This window comes from Pongo abelii, chromosome 11 (genome assembly GCF_028885655.2).
Source record: "Pongo abelii isolate AG06213 chromosome 11, NHGRI_mPonAbe1-v2.0_pri, whole genome shotgun sequence".
NCBI classification, from domain to species: domain Eukaryota; kingdom Metazoa; phylum Chordata; class Mammalia; order Primates; family Hominidae; genus Pongo; species Pongo abelii.
Window position 1 is genome coordinate 126,854,891 of NC_071996.2, and position 6,163 is coordinate 126,861,053.

The 6,163-nt window shown below is 34.8% G+C and overlaps 1 pseudogene; it reads right to left on the bottom strand.

Annotated features, from left to right (window-relative positions):
• Positions 1–369: 369 nt before the first annotated feature.
• Positions 370–667, bottom strand: LOC100447575 (HIG1 domain family member 1A, mitochondrial-like; annotated as a pseudogene).
• Positions 668–6,163: the final 5,496 nt, after the last annotated feature.

Below are 6,163 nucleotides of genomic sequence, written 5' to 3' on the forward strand. Positions count from 1 at the left end.
TATAACATCCAAAGCATGCAAGATTCTGCAGCAAACTGGGAGTGCTTCAGGTTTGGCCTGCTATCTTCTTGAGAACTAATTTCATCTTAACAGTTTAAGAAAGTGGACATTTTAACACCATCAAGTGCATTTAGGTGATGTGTTTCTTTGTGTTAATTTGACTCCCCTGAATGACCTCGTTAGTGAACTAGTCACTCATAATTTGGTCACCAGGCAAATCAAGCCTGCAAGAAAGGAAGCCAATATTCAAAATACCATATCATCATCTGAACCCACTCAAATAATTTATTTTCAACATAAACATACATCTTCAATAATGAGATGTCTACTAGAGCAAGCTGCTCCAAGAGCAAGACAGCATCCCTTCTTTTAAGGCTTAGGTTTTGCCTAGAAGTTCCAATACGTGGAGTAGCCCATACTAACAGTCATTGCTCCTGCAACAAAGCCTCTGACTGCCCTGCACATGTGGATCAGGTGAAAGGACATTTTAGAATTTCTCCTGCTCTTCAATTTGTCGAATCCATATGCAACAATTGCTATAAAACCTGCCAGTCCAACGGGAGAAGAATAGTGCGTCTATAGCTTTTTGAATAAGTTTGGATCTGTGATCTTCAGCATATGATGAAAGGAAAACATCTGTGTCTGTTGACATAGTGATTGCTTGAAGGATCTCCCTAGAGCAAGAAAACTCTGCATAAGCCAACTGGCTTCTTCACCAAACTTTTGATCCCACAAACTTTTGAAGAGAAAAAATTATACAAGTATTTGTTTCTTTATCTATTCATTATCTCTCTATTTAAATGATTTGGAAGTCATATTTATATAATGATAACAAAATTATATACCATATACAAAAATAAATTTAGTAAGGACTAAATAAAGATTAAATAAAGAATTTTCATATATTAAATTATATATTTTATATTATAAAATATTTTTTCTCACTAAAATAATATTTTAGGTGTTGAAACCAATAGTTAATATCCTAAGTATTGAATTCAATAGTTTAAATGTATCTTTTGAAAATCATGAATTAATACTTTGTCTTACAGCAATTTGAAGATTTGAAAGTTTATCTAATAATTGTTGTAATGGATGCTACAGTTTAGAAAATATCTCATAGAGAAGCTTAGACACAAATGGAAATATTTTTAAAAAGAAATAATAAGCCACTGAAATTCTTTGGAAAATTGTTTAATAGAAAATTCTGTCCCACGTTTGTAAATATTCAGTTGTGTAAATTTTAATTAATGACACTTTACATTACTTTCAGCAATACTGATAAAAATACTTTTACTATCCTTTTTCAAAATACCCTTTCCATTGCATGTGTTTTTCCCTTTTTGTTAACATGATATTTTTACCATGAAAGGACAGATTAAGTGTGTTTATAAATTTTAGAAATATCTGCAAGGTAACATACTGCTAGAAGCTATTTTTTATTTTAGGAAAGGCCAGAAAATTTGGAATACTAATCATTTTGAGAAAAAGAAATTCATGACTCATATTTAAGCTCAATAATTTTTAAGTGCTTTGCCTCAAAATGAGTAGTTAACATTTCGTATGCTAACCATGAGCCAAGCAGTGCCCTGTGTTCTTTAAAAACTTTATCTTCTATTATTTCTTATGACGACCCTATCATTCCTCCATTTTACAAGTGAAGAAACTCAATTCAACATAGTAGTTAAGCTGTTTACCCAAAATCACCTAGAGAGTGTATTAGGTCAGATTTCACAGAAGAGCCCCAAGAGGAGAATTTGTTTGTGCAAGTGATTTCTTAAGAAAGTGCTTTCAGGATTAATGAGTAAGAAAGTAGAGAAAGCAGAAAACATAGGGGAAGAAGCCAAGCAATGGTGCAATTTCAATTAAGTGTGAGCCTAAGTCCGATCAGGAGGGAATCTTCTGAGCATAAATTGCACAGTTTGTCCAACTTCAAGGCAGTAGATCTGGGCTTTTACCATCTGTCTCAGTGAGTGATGGCCATGCCACCCTAGGCAGATAAACTATCCAGCACCTCCAGTTTCCTACCAGTTCTCACAAGAGGCTCTAGTACCCCTCAAGGGTAGTCTTCTGAAGAAAAGGACACTGAAGCTGGAAGATATCTCTCAGAAAAATCTAAGAGAATCTGAGCGGAGCATTGTCAGTGTTTGTTACAGCTAGTAAATGGCATAACCCCCGTTAAATCTAAGGAGTATGACTTCAGACCCCATATTCTTAATCATTATACTAGGCTACTTGAGATAATCAGAAAATCTCTGGATAGAAAATAAGACTTCCATGGCCATTACCCAATTATGTACAAAACTGTAAATACTGTGGTTTCTTAAAAATAAAATTTGCCAAATTGGTGACATCTGTATCACTTCAGCTCTTCTGACTCCTTTTTATTTGTTATAATAATTTGCTCATGAGTTACACATTGAATGAATTTTCCACATGATACTTTCCTTGTAAATTATCACCAGAATTATTTTTAAATTTCAGTCAAAGGAGAGGCCAAAATAAGTGAGAGAATAGCTCTGTTTTTCAGCGTGTGTTTAGATGTAGCTATTCAGAAGTTGACTCTTTATGTCAAATGTGCATGTATGCTAATCTAACCAGTCTACCATTTTACATAAAAGATATTTCTACAAGCCACAGCGATGTTAATGTTGAAAAGAAAAGATGATCCTAAGGGCTCCTTGGCTATCTTTGACCTTGAAACCCGAAATGCTTTTTGCCATATTGTTTTGGGTCCACTCAGTGAATGACTAGCTGAATTACTGGGGTGCTACTTCATATTAAATTACTCAGACCTGTAACTTTGCATGGAGAGAAAGGAAAAAGGATGGATTTAGCATACAAGTTATCTCTTAATGGGAAGAAAGGGTCGTCCCAAGGGAGATGGGTGGAGACTGAAGGACCTAAGTAAAGGATACATTCTCTTTGAGTTGTCAGGGTAAGTACAAGGTAGTGGGAGCTTTGACTTTCCCCCTTCAATACCAGGAATCACTTCTAAAGTGATTCCAACCATTCAGTACAATAATCAATGTGTATTTGCAGATTGTAAAGTGTAGATTTGAGAAAAGTGGGTGATAAAACACAAGTATACTTGCTTCATTCCAACTTCTCACCAGCTAAGTGGAAGAGAAATTATCTCATCAACAGGACCAAATTAGAAATTTCTGGTTGTCTTATCACTGAAAAATAATAATAGCTAATGTCTGTATGGTACTTACTGTGTACCAGTTACTTATTAGCTTATTGGCTTTATATATACGTATGTATGTAATTTATTTATATTACCTTCCCATTTTATTACTGAGGAAACTGAGACACAAAGAGGTTAAATAATTTTTCCAAGCCTACGCAGCTTGGAAGAAATAAATCAGGAATGCACTCATTCTGTGGTGTTAACTAGATATATAATACCTTAGGTGAAACAAGAAAGCAGGAAGTTATTAGACTGATGCAAAAGTAACTGTGGTTTTTGCCATTACTTTGGCATAACCACAGTTACTTTTGCATCAACCTAACAGACTGGTAAGAAGTAAATAGTGGATAGCCTCATCTATCTTTATATAAATTTTTATTGTTTGAGGTGTGTGACAGATGAGCAGATAATATTCTTTATATTCTTATGTAACTAAAGTAATTCAAAATTTATTTTAAAAATTTCTCTTCATATGAAATATAAATTTTAAATAACACTGAAATTTGGGGGATAAAACTTGCAAATATAATAATCTTTTCACTAGGATGACCACTTAAATACATTTTTAAATATCAATTTTTTCAAACTTTTTGTGAGGGGGAACTCCAACTTGGAATAACAAGAGGAAAGAGGGTTCAAAATTGAAAGAGACTCAGTGCCTTCAACCTTTCATGGGCATGAAGAAGGTCGAGAAACCTATTCAGCTAAAAACACAGACCGTTCTTATTTTAAAAAGAGAAAGAAAGAAAGAAAAAAAGAGAGGATGACACAGAAAAGCAGAGCCAAGAGACCAGAGGGCAAAGAATCATTGCCAAGGAGAAGAACTGAGCACTAATCAAAGACGTGGTAACATGCACCTGGCTAGACTTTAGAAATACTACGGGCCACTAACTACAATGTGCCTCTTGTCTTCCTCCTCTTTTTTGAATAGGAATGTCTATTGCAGTTTCAGTATGTTTCCAAATTGTATGCAGGAGGCATGCAGAGAAGATAATCATCTCTTAACTTCTTAACTTCTTAGGTCTGCAAATCAAGATAAACTCTGCTGGAGGAGCTATACTTGAACGATCACCTTGAGGAGTCTCAAATACACCTGGGACGATTTAGATAATGAGACCTGGACTTCCAACATGAGCCAGTTATGGTAATAGGATGAGATTTTATTAACCTTGAGAGGGTAATGAGAGTATTTTGCATGAGGGAAAAAGAGTTGACAGTGATCGCCAGTTGAGAATCTTGAACATATTCCTTGCTAAACTCTTGCTGTTTCTGCACTCTGACCAGAGAAAAATTATACCATGATAAGAGATGTCAGACAATATGGCAAAAATGGAATTAGGGGGTTATCAGGTGCTTCAACAACTGTATGTATTCACTTGTGTGGGTTTACACACCATCAGTTTTCAACTTAAAATTTCCCCCAATTAAGATTGAATTAAATGGCTATATAATGGTCTTCAACATGGTGATTATACATCTATTTTCCAATAATGCAGAAAGTTTTTTATTGAGAATAGATAACCTTCCACAAAATTTGTTCTTTCCTATGATGAAAGATATTTCCTAGCCACTTTTGCAACCAGGCAGAGCATTGTGATTCAGCTCTGGTCAATGAGTTTTGGATAAAAGTGATGCATCCCCTTCTGAAGTCTGGCACACAAAACCCCCCTGTAAATCTTCCAGCTGTCTCTGCCTTCATTATGCAGGCTGTCCTTGGCCAAGGACATCTAGAAAATTATGTGTTGAAGACAGCAGAATTTCCGTTAGTCTGAGTAATTCTGCTGGAATATCATACATTGCATTAATAAAATACCAAGTTATAGCATGTAACTAAAAATAGCAAAATTTTTGGATAGGATATTTGTATATGTTTGGTATGAATTAACATTTTCTTTAAAAATATATCAGCAGTTTTCCCTGGTTCAGGATGGTGATTTTCTATCTGATATTATTTTTTTCAACATTCCCTACTTATATGAAAATATAATAACCAATAAACAGTAGCTTTACGAAGTCACAAGAGTGTCTATCAGATCTATCTCATTCTCTCCATCTTCATGATCATCAACCTAATCCAAGCTATAATCATTCATTGCCTGAACAACTACAAAGTTGCTTCTCATATCAGTTCTTGCCACCTTTCAATGTGTCCTCAAGTTTTAGTGAGGGTGATCTTTTCAATTTGATCATGGTTCCCATCACACCCATCATGGGCTTCCTATTGTTCTTGAGATAAAGTTTGTAATATGATAAAGTCTTGTGCAGCCCTGCCTTGTCTGACCCATGTCTACCATGGCAGCTTCATCACCCTTGCTCTCACTACTTTTGCTGAAACCATACCATGTTTATCTCAGTTCTGGAGTGCACTGTGCTCTTACCTTCACCAGAGACTTGTATCTCAGCTTGGAAATTATTTCCTTAGGGAAGGCTTAGCTAATTCCAAGATTGAATAACGTTCCTTCATTTTATGTTATAGCATTGTGTTAATTTCTTTGATTCCATTTTTCTAACTTTGAACACTTAAAATATTGATTTTATTTAATCTTTAACCAGGTGTTACATTCTTGTGGTTTAACAAATATTTTTAAAATCCAAGGAAATAAATGTACAACATTAAGAGTAAACCCTAATGTAAATTATGGACTTTGGTTAATGCTAATGTGCCAGTGTAGATTCATCAGTAACGTATATGCCATTTTGATACAAGATATTGATAGTGAAGGAGATTGTGCATGTGTAAAATCATTGGGCATATGGGAACTCTGCACTTTCCATTCAATTTTTCTGTGAACCTAAAACTGCCCTAAAAAATAAAGTATATTAAAAACGATAGTGAAATATCTTCTCCATACTCCTCTCTTCTCTCTGCTGTCTTTTCAGTTGACTGCTCCACACACAGACCCCATTCCTGAGGAGTTGCATGAAAAGTTGTGAACTTAGGTAGAGGAATAAAAGCACTGCTACACCATA